General features: G+C 42.9%; 1 long non-coding RNA gene across 1 annotated transcript in view; it reads left to right on the forward strand.

Moving 5' to 3' along the window:
* Positions 1-11,118: 11,118 nt before the first annotated feature.
* The window catches only part of LOC118157207, a 21,713-nt gene continuing 15,664 nt past the window's right edge, over positions 11,119-17,167 (forward strand). Inside the window, exon 1 of the long non-coding RNA XR_004746576.1 lies at positions 11,119-11,236. This is a non-coding gene — a long non-coding RNA (uncharacterized LOC118157207). The remainder of the gene's footprint in view (positions 11,237-17,167) is intronic.

Below are 17,167 nucleotides of genomic sequence, written 5' to 3' on the forward strand. Positions count from 1 at the left end.
CCTTAGCTTAATGCTCCTCATGTGTTAATTCTTTTGAAGCACCAGCCCAGAAAGTGACAAAGTGACAAGAAACACAATACATAAGTGCTCAGTTGGTTTAATGTGCAGAACATGGAAATTATGGGATTCTGGATACTGGTTATTTAAAAAGATTACTGGTGGCAGTGGTTTCCAATGAGGAATTTTAAATCTTAATTAAAAAATCAAGTATAATAGTGGAGAGAACTGTTTTTTCTACCATAAAAACTACTAGTATCTCCTTTGCTTTACCTGACACCTTGCCTTTGTCTCCTAAGCTAAGGGGGCTGTTTTTGCATGGATGTGCAGAGAATTTCCCTGCTGAGCACAAAGTCATCATAAAGGTTTGCTAAATACAGTATGAAATAGCATATATAGTAGAACCCTATTAATCATGTACCATAAATCAATTATTTTTCCGTCCAGATGAGAGTGGGGAGTAATTACTCTAGGAAGGGACATTGTCCTTCAGAGATCATAGTTACATCACAGTATTTGTAACCAGGTTTTCTATTATGGTCATTATTTTTTTCCCTGAAGTCAAAATCATTTAATCTTAATTTTTAAGTAATAATTATTTCCATACTGTTGATGTTTTTACACACCATCCCTGAGCTAGGTACACTAAAGTGCACCTCGCAAGTGCATACAAGCATGACATCTCTAGAGTATTAAAAGCTACAATCAAAGAAAAGAGTTGATTTAACTGCCTTCAGATAAAGTAGATTTGCATTAGAATTGGATTTCAGTATCTCTGAATGGCTACAACTGAAGCCAAGGGAAAGTTAGAGATCTAAATCCATCAGATAATTCTGGAAGCCCAAAAGAATTTCAAGAGATGAGGCTAAGTTCAGAAGGAGCTCAGGATTTTATGTTGCTCCTCTACTAGTGGAGCAACCCAACTTCAGATGTAACGAGACGGACCTTTGATGTCTCAAATGCAGACTATAACAAGATGGCAGGGAAAAAAAAAAAGATAAAACTGTGCCATCATTTCTGGACGTTATGGTGCTCAAACAGAGGAAGGTGACAGGACATGTTTCTAATCCTGAGTTTCTGTTGTAGTCATTTTTGGGTGCATTATTCACACGTGCGTGGGACAGCACGAAGAAAAATAATGAGTGGTGTACTGCATGTGAACGTCATCTGCCTCCTGGAAAGTTGTTTTTATCCTCCCTCTGTTCTTACGGTCATTCTCCCTTTATTTACTTCCACATGGTTTTCAGTATTGTATATTCAGTATATCATATATTCAGTATGTTCAGTGTATTCTTCCACGTATTGTTTTCAGTTCTCATGCTGCATATCACATGCTGCAATATAGTTCTAGCTCAGGTATCGAGAAGAATTTAAATTTTACTTCTCATCCAGAATTTTAGTCATGTCCAGCTCTTACCAACTATTATTTCCAGTTGCATTTATTGTTACAATTAAATTTATTCACATTTTCTAATAAACTGGAAATAAGTGTTTCTTGTATTTCCTTGTAAAACCCCTAAGAGGTGCAGCTTGAGTCTCCATAAAATACATAAAATGAGAAAATAGTTAATCTCTTGATGCTGCAGCCAACATAGTGTGAAATTCAACTCTGTAATGGCAACGATGTAATTCCATAACATTCCCGCACTTCTTTATAGAGATAAGCTTTTTAGCCACAGTTCTGTTCTAATGCTGCCAAAATCGTGGTGTTCTAATTTCTGTTAATGAAATGGCTAACTTTCCAATCGAGTTTTGTTTTTCTTAATAAAAATACCACTGCTAGGTTTTGAGCAGTAGGGTGTGGGAACCTCTGCAACAGCAGGTGAAATTTCCCATTCCTGAGGAAACGCTGCTAATGCTTTACTTTTGGGGGAAACTCACCCAAAAAATGAAGTGGTAGGAGTGAAAGGAATAAACCACATGAAACAAAATCGGTCAAATTAATCCATTAGAAGTGTTTCATGGGAGAAAAACACTTATTTTATGGGGTTGTGAGCATGTAGGAAGCTTCTGGGTGGAGATGTTAGCTAAGCGTGTGTGTGTGAGTGTGCAGGGGGACGCTGTGAATGCTGCTTCTGTAGGTTTGCTCTGTTCCCAGAGGCTACAGGTCACCACCATTTTATTATGCCCAGAAGATGCAGTCTCATCCCCAAATCAGCAGTACTTCCTCTTGGAATACAGAACAAAGTTTTCCAATAATGTAAAACAGCAATTAATTTCAGGTCATCTCAACTCAACAAACAAAACCCAAACACACGCACAAAACAAACACAAATGGATGGAGCCCTTAAGGAACCGGGTGCCTCTAGCAGTTCTCTGTTTGCCCAGAGTTACCTAAATAACACAGATCATCAAACTTTCCACCGAAATCTTATTTATGGATATGCTACTTGGAATAAACAGTTCAGTATGTAGCAGACCTAACCAAGCTCTATTTTCTAAGACTTTTTACCTCCTCTCAGGTTGCTGTGCAATATAAACAAGTTAAGCTTGCTTCCAGACTCCTCTTTAATGCCAGGTGATGTTAGAAATGGCAAAGGCTATGATGTAGCTAGAGCATTGCCTCTACTGATTGCTTCACCTGATCTTACAGTTTGACAGCTACTGTCAAGCATGACATGAAACAGCTGAGTGCTCCTCTCCTTTACGTTACAGAGAACACCATATAGCTGCTATTTCTAGCGAAATCCAGGAGCCCTGAGCTGGTGTTAAGCCTTCTCTCCCTTTATTAAGCTGGAAATTCAACAATAGTGGTGGATAGGATGGTTTCAGTAGTGTTACTAGTTTGCAAGCATTGCAAGGAATTTGTAGTTATCCTGGTGGTAGGAGAAAATACGGACTGTCCCCGACCCCGCTGTCTGCAAAGTGTGAGATTTGTTCTCATACTGAAGCCAAAATTTTCATAAGGAAAAAGCTCCGCAGTGTCTAAAATGTGAGGCTTAGCTACTAGGCAGCCCTAGCCTCCCGTGGAGTTTCAGATGATTAGAGTAAGCAAAGCTCTTTGCTCTTCAACTGATGCCACCAGGTAAACTGAAATACCGGTGTAGATTTGGGTTTGATGCGAAGGAAGATATGCTTGAATGAACTTAATACATCTGCATCTAGCATGTGCATTGAGTTTATTCCAGAAGGAAGTTAGATGCTGGTGCTCTTACTGTTAACTGGTAATTGTGATACATCAGATTATAATGTCATTTCTGCATCCTGCAGTGCTTGGGGATTTTTTTCTGTTGTTTAATTTTTTAAGTCCCTTCCACAGTTCCTTGATGTTTTGCCTTTCCTAAGCTCATCTCTTTGGCCTGCAGGATTATTTGAAGACTTCTGGTTACTTTGGAGTGTGTGGGTATCAGTTCTAACCGCGTTTGCACACTTTTACAAAGAGATCCTGAAAGTTTGGCTTAACTTGGGGTGCTTTAATATTAGCCCCTCCACGGCTTGCTGAAGTGGCTGCTGCTGTCTCCAAGGTTGAAGCAGCTTCTCTCTAGGGCTGGAACTTAGAACGGGTGAGGAATAGATTTGCTTGTTCTGTTTATTTGGCTTTGTCCCTAGACCTTTTTTTTGTCCCCCCAAATTGCTCTTCGTGTCCTTGTGCAAGTTCCACTGTATTTTGAATGTCCTGTTGCCTTGCTAAAAAACCGTGAGCCGTGTGTGTCCCTCCTCCCTGAACTGCAGCTTTCTTCACCTCGGCCACCAGGAGCTTATCAGACGTCTGCTTTGACATTTAAAACTACTTTTGTTTCTTGGCCCTGGCCATGCCTGTGATTTGTTGACTCATTCCTTCTCACAAGCTGTATGATCTAGTGATTAAGTGAAGGCAACTGCCATAGGCTTTAGCTCTGTCTGTTTTACGGAGTGAGAGGTAAGGGCTGTTGGGCTCGAAAGGAGATAAATGTGTCTAAAGCCTGAGATTAACTTCATTCAGAACATGTTTCTTGTGATCTGTTATTGTGACAGTTCAGTCTGTAAGCACTACCTGAACTTACCCATGCTATCTGAAGGAGAGGAAGGTGCTCCTGACCTCTGCCCATGTCTGAATCCCGCCTCAGCTGGGACATTGTACTGGGAAAGCCCTGAACACCAGGAAGGGGAGGTTTTTGACTTCTGGGGCAGAGTCCTAACAAGGAGATGGCAATATGTGATGGGCAGACACTAGTAGGAGATCTGAGAATTGAAGACTAGTTTTGCATTTCCACTGAACTGCCCTAAAACCTTGGGCATGTCACTCTGCCTCTTTTGTCTTGTGTTTCTAGCTCTTGGTTTTGTCACAGGATATTTTGGCAGTATCCCAGCTATTGCCTAAACCAGCCTAGCTAAGTTAGCTATACTTGTAATAAGCATAGTGTATCTTAAGGAAACACAAATGTAATGGTATAAATGTTTGTATCACTGCAGCTACACCCTTATGAGGATTCCCGACCTTTACCGACAAAGCCAGGCTGGCATATTTCTCAAATTCATTCTCTGAGTTTGTGCAATGTGAGGTTAACTTCTTTCTTCCCACTGGGGACAAGCTAAAAGGATCCCACATCACATGAGTAGGAGGCCTAATTAATTTGATGCAAAAAGCTAAGCAGGGCTGTGCGTAGGGTGCAAACAAGAGACCTGCGTGGATGAGTCTGGGGGCATGCATACCTCTTGGTTAAGATGGTGCGTGCCTTTAGAGCAGGCACACAATGTTAATTTAAGGACTCAAAGTGATGTGTAAGTGGGAGGGCAAAGGGGCACCAAGTTCTCTTACTTTATCCTCAAATGGTACAATATAGTAGCTGGATACATCCTAGAAACTTATAATTAAAGGTCTCTGCAGAATATATGAAGGTTCTGCCTGAGCTTCCTGCATAATTCTCAGTGAACGGAGAGAAAAAATCCTTTGAAAATACATGAGGCAGTGAATCTGTCCTCTCTGTGTGTTAGAGCTCCAGCAGAGCTGCTGAGACCTGACATCACTGAAGGAATGTAATACTTGAAGTACAGCATGATCAAATAAAATATGCAGAAACCAAGCACAGCCTTAGGCTCATTTCATTTTAAACAAATAAAAAAACAGTAAGGGCTGATCATGCAGTTAGAAACGGCACGAGGAAAACCGAAGAGAGAAAAAAGGAAACCTTTGCTTTAGGAGTTTGTGGTACGTGGAAATAAATTCTAGGGCAACAACAGGTCGTGGATACCACTTGACCCAAGCTTACGGACCAACCTTTTTAATGGCCCCTGTATTTTAGTGGCTGTAGAGCCTCAGAGCTGTCTGCTTTGCCCATGGTCTTACAAATCTAGCTGTGTGGGTGGACCTGGGTGCCTGTAAAGAACCTCGGAGGCATTTGTTAGGGCTGTTTGCATGTGTGGGGTTACTGTGTGCCTCCAGCGTGAGGAAGGAAGCCATAAATGAAGCTCCTCAGAGTCATTTCCAACTGGCAGAGCATCTCCAGTGTCACTGTGAACTGATACCCAACATCGCTGCCATGCCGGTATCTGCTGTGCTTCAAGGTGGGCCCTGTCTCTGCTAGCATTTTTGACCTTGGAGGAGAAGTGTGTGCCCTTGGAGGGCTTCTGGGATCCCTTGACACTTTACTAGACTTCTCCTTTCAGCTTGCTTGCCATCCAGAAAGCAAATGCAGATGGTACAATTGGGCCTATGGTGGTAAGCAGAGTACCTTCACCAGAAGCAAACCGGTCTTATTGTCCGGGGACCCTCCCCAAACTATCGGCTTAAAAGAACTGCCTCTCTCTTGTACTGCCTCTGCTCTGATGAGCTTTCTTGTCCACCAGTGTTTCTGAACCAGACTTTTGTCTCTGATCATCAGCAGATACTGGATAGGTTAACTAGCATCTCAAAGCAAACAGGCTTGGTTTTCCAGGAGCAGAATCTTTCCAGTTGCTACATCTTGTGTTGGTCAAGGTTTCCTGTCTTTGTGTAGTAGGATGCAGAGCTGGGAATAGTAGAAGATTGTTCCAATCAATTTCTGGTTGATCCTCTCTTTGCCACATTGCTGTTCAAGACTTTCACCATCCCTTCTGCTGGGTACAGCACAACATCACTTGCTCTTCACAGTGCTCTGCTGTTCTTTCCCGGTTTATTTTTTTCCTTCATTTTGTAGATATGTGTATTTTTCCAGATGCTCAGCATTGGGTAGAGTTTGTTCAGCCCAAGAAGTTGGAAAGCAAGAGGAGAGATTTTATAGAGACACAGTGAAGAGGGACATTTGTTTCCAAGTTTTTTCACCTTCACTTCTCTGTTTTATCCTTTGCCATCTCCTTAGGTACATCACATCTGTTCCCATACACTGTTTTTTATTATTATTATTTTTTTTCTGGAGCACAGCAACAGGCATTAGCCAGGAGATGGCTGAGAAAAAAAGAGGACAAGCTTCTGCAAACTGCCACTGTCCCCACTCAGGGCTGCTAGGTCTCAGACACAGGCCTATATAGCAGCCAGCGTCCTGTCTTCTTAAGACAGGCAATTCTGTTAGACCCCAAGCTTTTGTGATTAAAAAGCATGTATGAAGTGATAAAGCATGTTTCTGTGGTACCAAACAACTTCAGAACTGCTGGGCGTTTTTGAAACCACGTGCTGCTGATCCTCTTTCACCAAGAAAAATAGTAGCGTTTTGCACTTTGTAGACAATGGGAGTCTTATCACTGCTGTGTTAAAAGCAGGGTTACACCAAAGCTAAGCTGTTTTGAAAATCCCTCCTTGAGCTCCCAAACTTTAATCTCCTGGTCTTGCAAGTAATGCACTGTATATCCCTCCAGCCCTTCTCTTTCTTTAAAAGAAGTGATTCTTTTGAGTAAGCTTGTGCATCAAATGTGAAGTGATGTGGGGATGAATGAGGATGGCTTACACGGACTCAGGAGTCACCCTTCCTTTTTTTTTACTGTATTGTCATAGCAACGACAATCCGCCCTTAGTGTAGTCAGAAATGATCACTATGTGCTAGCTATACTTTACAGAGAAGTATGTCACTTTTATTTATTATTATTTTTTTAAATCTGGAAGGATGACAAGGCACAAGAATGAATCACAGCGACTTGAAAAACCCCAAGCGTGGTATTGTGCATGGCACCGCTTCTGGTTTGCATTTCACTGTGTACCAGTGGCAGGAAGAAAAAAAAAAGACATAATTACTGCCATAAAGCATGAACTTCCAATCCCTTGAGAAACACAGCAACTCCTTGTAGAGTTTTAGTTGACATGGTGATATTTAAAAGTAGCAATATGGGATGCTGGAAGCCATGGTAACCCTTACTGTACAGAGATACTATAATGTAAGGCACCCTGTGGTGGATTGTTGACAACAGGGATTGAACATAGAGTCTTTGGCTGTAAAAGTTACAGGTTCAGTAGCTAAAATAATCATCCTGTTACACAAGCCAGTGCATCAGCCTCTGTGTAAGGCCTAGGAAATGCAGGCTCCACGTTGTACAGAAGCAGGCTGTTATGCTCCCGAAGTGGCCATCGATTGTTCCCCTCCCAAGATGGCTGGATCAGGAGGCTTTGGCGTATCTCTTGCTGCTGAGCTGTGGCTGATGGCAGGCAAATTGCATTGAGTTTCTTTTCCTCACCACCAAGCCCTGAGAGCCCTCACGCAAAGCTCTGAATAGGTTGTGTGATCAGACAGCTTTCACACAAAGCAACGTAACGGGGAATATGTGCAGTGATAGTGGAGCTGCCCTGCTGAGAAGGACTTGTGATGTGAAAGGCTGTCAGGGGCAGGTGGCATTAGCTACCTGTCTGCGTGTTTCTTTGCCCAGGAGAATTACCTGTATTGCCCAGTGCTGCCCTTCTGCAAGGCTGCTATTGCAGGGATCAGCCTATTGACGTTCCAGCTACATCCTGGGGAGGAAAGTGCTCTGCCGAGTGGCGCATCACAGTGCGAATCTGGAGTCCAGCACTCTACACTGAGCTCCCCTGGAGATTTACTGTGTTGTGTAGCTTTCTGCCCTCGTCTTGGCTTGGGATTATATCCTGGCTCCACTGAAATGGGCCAGGCTTTCAACCAGAGAGGTCTGCAGCTGAGATTTTTTCTCAGTGTGCTACACAAAAATTTATGGGGGCCTGATCTTGCCTGGAGCTTCTAGATGATAAACCAATATTAAGATCCGCAATAATAACTCATTACAGACAGAGTATCAAAGCTGTTCCCACAGGGCCCTAGATGAAATTCTTTTTGAGGCCTATTTGGCCATATTACAGACCTCTCCCTAACACAAAGCTAACCTTTTAGAGCCTGATGCACTGGGTTCTGCTGGACTTGAGCGGTCAGTGAATCACCAAGGGAAAAGCCAGGGCTGGGGCTGGGAGGCAGTGCTGAGGCTTCACAGATGTTCTTCTGTAGCCGGAGGGATGCGGTTGGTGTGGTGTGGCTACCTTGGGAAAAGTGGCTCTTGTTTTTCCAACAGCATTCAAATGAAGCTGAGTGACATTACTGGTTATTTGTCACTCTTCTTCTGGCAGCAGATGGTGATGAATGGATAAATGCAGTCATTTCGGATGTTAAGGGTTACACCAGACTGAAGCTATAATCACAATACTAAAAACATCAATAGCTTCAAAGTTTAGAGAGAAATTACAGCTTAGTGTTACTGTTGTTGTTTGCTTGATTTTTTCAGACATGCCAAAAGTGGTTAGTTGTTCCCAATAAATGTGAACTGACCTCTGAAGTTTTTCTGAGCCTATAGTGGTGGCCAGCTTCGTGCTAGTGGTCCAGTGACTGAAGAGTTTCATGCTGTAAACCTTGTAGATTGGGTTTCGGATTTTATTTTTTATTTTTGGCCTTCTGATGGTCTCTTAAGAGTGCATATTTTACTGTGCAGACTTCGTGTTTGTGTGCTGTTGTCATGGTTGCATACGTATGGACTTTCCCCCTCTCGAAGACTGAGAGAAAAGCTAACAGCACTTTGCTGAGCGTGTATAATCACAAAGGAGCACGTCTTCCAACACAGCAGGATCCTATTCTCCCTCTTTTCCTTTCTCTTCTCTTCCTGAGCCCCTTTTCCTGCAGTTCTGCATGCTAACTTTAATCTACGTTGCACACTCCCTGTGGGGAGCTCCTGAACTGTTTAGCACTGACCTGAGCATTGATACTGGTATGAGTGTTATCACTAAATAAACAGAAGAGGCAGACCAGTACACAGAGCTTTTGGCAACCCACCTTTTATGTCCCTGTTCCATTTCAGTATAAAACAATGCATGGCCTTCCCATTTTTCCTACCTTGCACCATTTCCTACCGATCACTTTTTCTTTCCCATCCTTATCTCCTCAAATCTCTAACCCTTTACCTCTTTCTCTTCTCTACTGTTTCCCAGGGCTCTTTTACTGATTTCTTTCTTTTATTACAATCATCTGTGCTTTTATGGGGGAGATCAGGCCAGGAAGCACAGTTTAGGGCTGTGCAAGGAGAGAAGGAATTAGAGGACGACTGAGTAACTGTGAAGGAACGAGGATGAACTAGACCTTTAGAGCTGCAGATACCTCTTCTGTCTTTGTGATCTTGGAGGGTCTTGAGCAAACAGCTGAGGGCCAGTGAACCAGCTGACTTCTTTGTCACCCCCTGTAAATGGCTGGAACTGTACAGTGAGGCACTCCGTGTGTAACAGGGCTGCCAACATCTTCTCTGTCTGGACCCTTCTGGCATTTTGTTTTGGTGCTCTGTAGTAAAATGAGTGTGGCTATAGCAGGGCCTAGCAAATGTTACTGCTCTGTGTTGACATGGGAAAAGTTGGCAGTAACAACGTACCATCAATGACTAAACATATACTTGGAGAAAGGGTACAGATGCTTTCAGTGAACTAGGTAGGTATTTCGGTGACTAAGGCAGCTGTCCTGGAGTTGCTAGCCAGCAAAGCCCTGGTGCCTGAGACCACAAGCTGGTTCTAGAGTTTGCAGCACCACAGTGAAGGAACAAGAGCTGGACGTTCACAGAAAAAGCTGAAAGCCTTCCTGGTTTTCCTAGTCAGTCCATGCCTGGCAAATGTGCTGAAGCCTTCCTTGCTGTGATTGTTTCCCTGCCGTATCTCTGAAGGCAGCCACGGGGATGCTGGTGTTTGCTGCCAAGGTGTCTCTGCTGTATAAATACATTCCTAACGTCCCCGGTGACGTGTTGCTTTAAGAGTTTGGTATTTTTCATGTTAGCAAAGCAAGTAACGGGAGTAGCTGCGTCCTGCTGAGACTTTGGGGGGAATGTAGAGAGACGGAAAGCAATTATTCGAGTTAGAATGTGTGCGGAGCACTTTCATTATTGTTACTCATTGTTTTATGATCACGCAAGTTGTACTGCACCGTGGAGGAGGCAGACAGGACCATTGGCAAAGCAAGTATAAAACACTGTGGCGTATGATGGTCACATGCACAACTTCACCGGGTTTACACCAGTTTGCATTTCATACATCCTGCTCCCCCCTTTTTGTTTTTGCTTTTGTGTCTGAAAAGCTCATGTAAACATTTTCATAATACTCTGGCTACTGCTTACGTTGTAAGAATGAAATAAATTGAGAGGAAAGGCGGATTTTGGAAGCTCTGAGGTGAATAGAACTTAAAATATCCTGTTTGCATCAAAAAAAGATGTTTCTTTCTTCTTCTCTGCCAGCACCACGATTAGGCATTTCATGCCTTTTATTTGAATGGTAGGATGTTTGCTGTTCACAAGTCTGTTTCTTTACGTCTCCCCTGATGTGAGATGCAGCCCAAGGATCCCCTTGTTCTACACAAATGGCAGTTTGCCATGCATGCAGGTTTGATGCGAAACTAACCTGGTGTTTCAGTAATTTATTAGTTAATAAATTTGTCACATTTATTAATTGGGGTGGAGGAGGAGGGGATGTAACTTGTCATTCCCTGATGCTCCTAGAAGCTTCCCATGGCCTCTGCAGCCACAGCAGCTACAGGCCATTGATGTCAGCTGGTAGGGAAGGGTGGGGGCTCACCCAACCCTATTTAAGGGTCAGCACCTGAGCCCCTAATGTTTGGGGGGTTTAATTGCTGTTCCAGAAGCTGGGGAGTGGATCCTGAAATGGTGCTCTGTGCCTCTGCTCTTAGCCTAGCCTGGTCTGGTCTGGCCCTAACGTAAGCAGAGAGGGGAAGTTGCATGTAGCGTGTGTCTGCATTGTGCTTTTGAACTTCTTTCCCTCAGAAAGCCTGGATTTTGTTTCTCTTTTCTGCAGTGTACTCAGTGGGAACCCCTGTGTGGGTGAAGGGACTGTTGTGATGTGGAGCCTGCTTTCTGCTGATGTGTACCTCTGGAGGTGTTGAGCAAAACCATGGAAGAAATGAATTAGTATTTCTTTCTTTCCCTCAGTTTTCTTTTTCTTGTGGAGAGCCAAAGCAGTCATCTCTATCAAGATGTAGAATAATGAGACAAGGTAGTTTACAGTATCTAATCCATATTCATTTTCATGCTTTTAAAATTAGTTTAACCTTTATGATTAGCAAATCAAGGTTTTTAATAATCATTACCCCTGAGAAAAGGGACTCTTGAAAAAACCTTGATCTTGCTTCTTTATATATTCTACGTTAAGTTCTTTTGCATATTTGGGTTGCTGCCGAGCTCATAAACAATGCTTGATGTGCCCTGCTACCCCACCAGGCAGCTCCTCCTAGGAGGCTATTGTGTAAAATATTTCCCTGACACCAGCATCGCAATGCAGTCGCGGTATTGCTATGGCTGTGTTGCCGTTAAATCACCTTGTGGGTGTTTACCACTGCCAAAACAAATCTAGCAAACCATCTACCTAATCCATTTTAACAGGCTGTATTATCTGTATTCTCTGCTCTAGCTTTTAATGTTTGGGCTCTTTCTAACCTGTGTATTCAAGCTAATGCTATATATGCCTGTGGTCTCAGTACTGACTGTGAGCTAGCTCTCTTAGGTTGTACTAAGCCCTCTCAGGCTTCAGACAGAAAGTGTACTACTTGCATTTTTACAAAGCAGAAGTCGTAACTCTTTCAAGCCTATTCCATAGTGTAATGACACAAAGTTGTGAAAAGCTGTGGAAGAGAAACTCTCAGGGAATTTCAGAGTTCTTTTCTCTAAACAAAACAAGAACAACAACAACAACAAAAAAAAAAAAAAAAAAAAAAAAAAAAACTTTTTTTTTTCCGATTGATCCAGAAGTGAAAATTTTTGTTCCTGTGTTTTTTTGGAAAGCAGAAACTTCAGCCTTTCAAAGTCTACCGAAAATTGTAAATAGTATTAGGTGAAACACTGTTTCAGTGCTGGACTGAAGACTATACTGCTTAGACAGTATAAGAACATAGACTTATAAGACTATACTGCTTAAACAAAAATCCACAACTTTTTGGAGAAGAGCATGTTGAAGAGAAGTGTCAAAATACTGCACTTTTAAGTACTTTGTTTGACCACTTTCATTTCTACTGTCTTTTACTCCCTGCTGTATCTATCAGCTAAATTTAACTCGAGCTTGCAAGTACTTCCAGACAAACTGTATTTTAAACTTGCATTTCTTGGTAGCTGATCTTATATTCACATGGAGAGTGTAGTCTAGCAGTTATCAATGTAACAGACCTCACGTATCACCTCTAGAAATAGACTCTGAAATTGAAATTTACTGTGCATTTGAGCCCTCTACATCACCAAAAGAAAAGGAGAACTTAGTCCTGGCTTCTTTCCCACCCCTTTTATTGTGAATGTTTCTGTCCTGGCATGAATACAATGTGGCTGTGCCGTGAACTATATCCTTGAGCCTGGGTATCAACACAACGGGCAGACACTTCCTTTTGCCCAGTTGTTTCCCTGCCCCATGAATCCTTACAGGAAATCAGGTGCTTACATCAACATGCTTCAGGGAAAAGGAAGAGTTGCTGGGGAGGGAGGCTACCTCAGGCTCCTTTGGCAGTGGCACACTGCTTTATTACATAGTCTGATGTTTGCTGCACAAGGTGGAAGGACCCTGAACTGTGTTAAGGGTCCTTCTGTGATACTGCTTGTTGCTGGCATTGGTGCTCTTGGCTCCCTGCTCATTGCTTCCCCACGTCCTTCCACAGTGCATACAGTACTTTGCCAGACACAGGGAATATTGCTAAATATTGCAGGCTGAATTGGTGTTTAGCATCATGAAGCTGAAGGAACAGAAAGAACAGCTCGAGGAGGAGCACAGCTAATGAACCTTAGTTTCCTCCGAGTTTGTTCCTTGAGGTACATCTCCTACGTAGGTTCTCTGGGGCCTGGCTGGGGGACACTCACAGCACAGCCTTTTCCTCATCCAGGTCCTGAATGGCCTGTTCACTCCCTTTGCAGCCGATTCCTGCAAAAAGCATAAATGTTTTTGAGGCCTCTTCCTTCCAGCCAAAAGCAGTTGAAATAGGCTAATGAGCTCAGAATTCGCAGAGGGAGACAGAAAGGCACATTCAGACCTCATAACTGTTTGGGAAACCAAGCTACAGACCTAACCCTTGGTAAACACAGTCATCCGTCGTGAGGAGCTAGACTGCCAGAGGGTGTGGGAGGGGGGTGAGATGGCTATTATCCTAGCATTGTGTGCGGATGCTTCAATGGTGGGCGGGAAACTCTTAAAATTCAGCTTTGATCAGGAAATGAAATTGGTTATTAGAAAAAGACTTCTATTTTAAAACTGCTTTCCTCCCTCTTGTGTCCCATGGTATGACTACGGGGCCTTGCCAATTGAGAGGAAAATAGAGAGTTGGACTCTCAGATATTAAAAGCTCCCTGAGGCTGTCAGCACTTCAGGGCCCTGAAGCCAGCAGGGCTTCCAAATTGATTTAGAATCAAATGAAATAGTGGGGAGGGAGAGGAGGAGGCATAAATATTTTTCCCTTGCTAATTTATTTCCCCCTTTCATGCATGAGCTAATGCGATGGAAAGCAATGCAGCTAAAATGAGTGCATTCACGGGGAGCTGCGTGCTGTGTTACTCAGAGTTTGGGTGGAAATTGCTCATTGGCCTTTTAGGCCAGCCTGTTCCTTCCCCCTGCTGTAGCCTCTGGGATCTCATGAACAAAGCAGAGTAATGAATGCAATTCCAGTCAGCTAGCGCGCAGAATGGAGGCCAAATCCTGCAGCTGCTTTCACCATTGTAACTGCTTTTCAGGACTGGCATTTGTAAAAGGGAAGACTTCTACCTGGAAGGAGCAGTAAAATGGCAGGGAGGTCCATCTGCAAAATCTGGACTGTGGGCTCAGCGCTGGCGAAGACTTCCAGCATGATCAATCGCGTGATCTGCCCGTTGCATCTTCTGGAAGCGAGAGGGCTCTTCACAGCGAGATGCACCTCAGGCCTCACCCTGCACTCCTCCTTTCATACAATGTTTATCTCTTAAAAGTTGTAATGCAGTCTTTTAAATGTTGTAATGCAGTTCCTTGTATTTTCCCCGTGGTGCACCACTTCTGCACAGACTTGTCCATGGCCTGCATGTTCTAAATGAAACTCTCATTTTGATGCATCTTCCATCTGCTTAAGTGTTGCCCATAAATAACAACATATTACAAAATTGCCTTCTTGTCAACACACAGATTGTTTATGTGTCATTTCCTCTATCCTTTGTGCTGCTGTAACTTCCTAGGGAAGGAGGATTTATTGGTATAGCAACATTTGGGAATGAAACCAAATCCTATGGGGGTATGAAATAAATATAGGCACTTTTTGGTACTACATTTTTATTTACTTTTTACAAAATGTCTTCTTTCCTTGACGGTTTTGTATCTCACCATGTGGCATCCACTCACTTTGCAATATCATCTGTTATTTAGGGTCTTATATTTCCAGAGTCTGTTTGCAAGCTGCGTGTAGAACTGTGAACCACTATTTTTGACTGAGAGCTAATCTTTAATTTCCATTTACTGTAAGCTAATCTTGAATACCCACAAGCCTCATTTTAGTGTCATTTTGAAAGAAGAGCTTTGTAGATTTAAAATGCAGGTGGGAGATTTGTCTGAAGTCAAGTTAGGAAAGAAAGCTGAGGGCCTGCTTGTTCTAGTGGTAAGTGCTCTTGTTCACAACTAGGTTTCAAGTAGGTGCAATGGGCAGTGTGGTAACAGACATGCACCGTTGTACGTGGTAAAGATGAAGAGCTGGTTCTCAGTGACTGCCCCTTGGGCCAGCAGTAGCAGAGCTGCCCCTGATGTGAGATTATCTTTGTCCATGCATTCACTTCAGAAAAAAAAAAAAAACTTTTTAGCTTTATGCTTATCGAGTATAAGGATGTATGTGTTAAAGCTCATCCTACACGTGCAAATACATTTCCAAGCGTATTTACTTTGAAAATAAAATACTTGCCTTTTGCTCTCTCTTCTGCACAAGGGGCTCTATCCCTCACTCCCCAGAATGAGATTGTGCTAAACAAGCCAGGCATTTACTTTTTGAGGAAGGACATTATGTGAATGATGAATGCTCCTGGGTTCAGACTACTAAGGTGGACCAGGAGAGATGTGATGACAGTTCAAGAGCAAAAACTATGCTCTGCAAGGCTTGCTGCCATCTCTGTGTAGACATAAGTCAACTCTGAGACATACTGCCAGCCATTTGATAACAACATATGTGAGAAATTCCCAGAATCTGTTACTCTGACTTTTCCTGAAGACCAGGCTTCAGAATGCTTGTTTGCCTTCAGGTTTATCAGACCATTTGAAGAATTGGCAGCATGAATAGCTGCTTTTTTATAATTATTATCATTATTTTTTCTTTTTAAATAGTTTCTTTAATCTTTATTGAACTTTTTTTTTTTTTCTTTAGTGATGCAATTTTTACATTTTTACCTTTTACAATTACCACTGGTGAATCTGATGTAGAGATCACTGGCTTAACTCTGTTTCTGTTCAGATCTATGGTAAACCTGCCAGAAAGTCCCATTCTTCATTTCCCTTACCTTGAGTCAGAGCTTGCTTATAAAAATGCCTGCGCAGATTTACTTTTTGCATGCATTAATTAATCTGTTAAAAGAGAGCTGATACGTGTCTTACTTTGTGAGAAGGCTGGAAGACTTAGGGTTGTTGGGAAGATGGAAGGTCACCACAGGGCTCTGCAAAGTGCAGGGAGTGAATGCCGTTTGGCCTCTGCTGTGACAGATGGGGACACCGTGGGGATCTCAGGGCTCATGCAGAGCTTGCAATGACCCAGAGAGCCTTGGAGGTGTGGCTGAAGCCTTGCATAGAAGACATGCAGTGAAGGCAAAGAAGGCAGGAGGATTGTTTATAGTTGTATGTTTCTCCTTGGTATTTTTGAGGGATTTTTTTTATTCCTTTACAGAAAAAAGTTGACTGGCTTCATTTTTCCTGATGAAAACTCACCTTTTGAGATTTAAAGATGTCTTTTTTGGGGTGTTTGTTGCTAAAAACAGGACAAAAACTTTCCTCTGTGGTATGTTTATACCATAAAAACAACTCCATTTTATTCCTAGTATAAATTTATGTGCTGTAGAAATAGATTTTGTAAGTGAGCTTATGCTGACCAGAAAGTAAGCAGCACTAACTGCAAGAGGCGAAACTCTGATGTACAAATGTCTTTGTTAACAATAGGGGAAATGTTTCCCTCAAAACAGTTAATATTTCAGTGTCCAATTTGTCACCAGAATGATAGGGAGATGTATTGCCAGATTTGGGAGTATTTCCCCATCTTAAGAGGGTGATTTACAGAGTATCAACATCTTTAGAAGAAGCTTCCTGTTAAAAAGAGGAGGGAAATGTTGTGAATGGAACAGGAATGGGCCTAAATTTCTGGAAGAAAAATGTGGGTATTAGGAAAATGTTTTCCAACAGAAAAATACAGTGGATTAGGCTTTCTGGTCAGGATCTGAGTCTCTGCGGCTGGTCTTTAACAGCAGGTCAGGCAAATATTGATCAGTAATGACACTGGCAAAACTGAGCTTACCTTGATGCAGGAGCTGACTGCGTGACTTCTGAAGCCCTTTCCATCCCTGTGGGTGTGTGGTTGTTACACGCAGTAAGCACTCTCCTTCCTGCCACCTGTTCCTTCACGTTGTGTGCATGTGGGTTTGGTCTGCCTGTAATACTAGAGGCGATCGGCTCCGGGCAAGCCTCTTTTTTTTTTTTTTTTTTTTTTTTTTTTTAGGGCTTTTTCCCTGCCTCGAGGCAGCCGAGGGAGCCGCCATGACCCGGCAGCCTTCGTGAGGGCGGCTGAGGAGGCGCGGGCGGAGCCGGCAGCGCGCCCTGCCCGGCCCTGCACAGCCCGGCCCTGGGGGGGGG

Source organism: Oxyura jamaicensis (assembly GCF_011077185.1).
Source record: "Oxyura jamaicensis isolate SHBP4307 breed ruddy duck chromosome 4 unlocalized genomic scaffold, BPBGC_Ojam_1.0 oxy4_random_OJ72816, whole genome shotgun sequence".
Lineage (NCBI taxonomy): Eukaryota > Metazoa > Chordata > Aves > Anseriformes > Anatidae > Oxyura > Oxyura jamaicensis.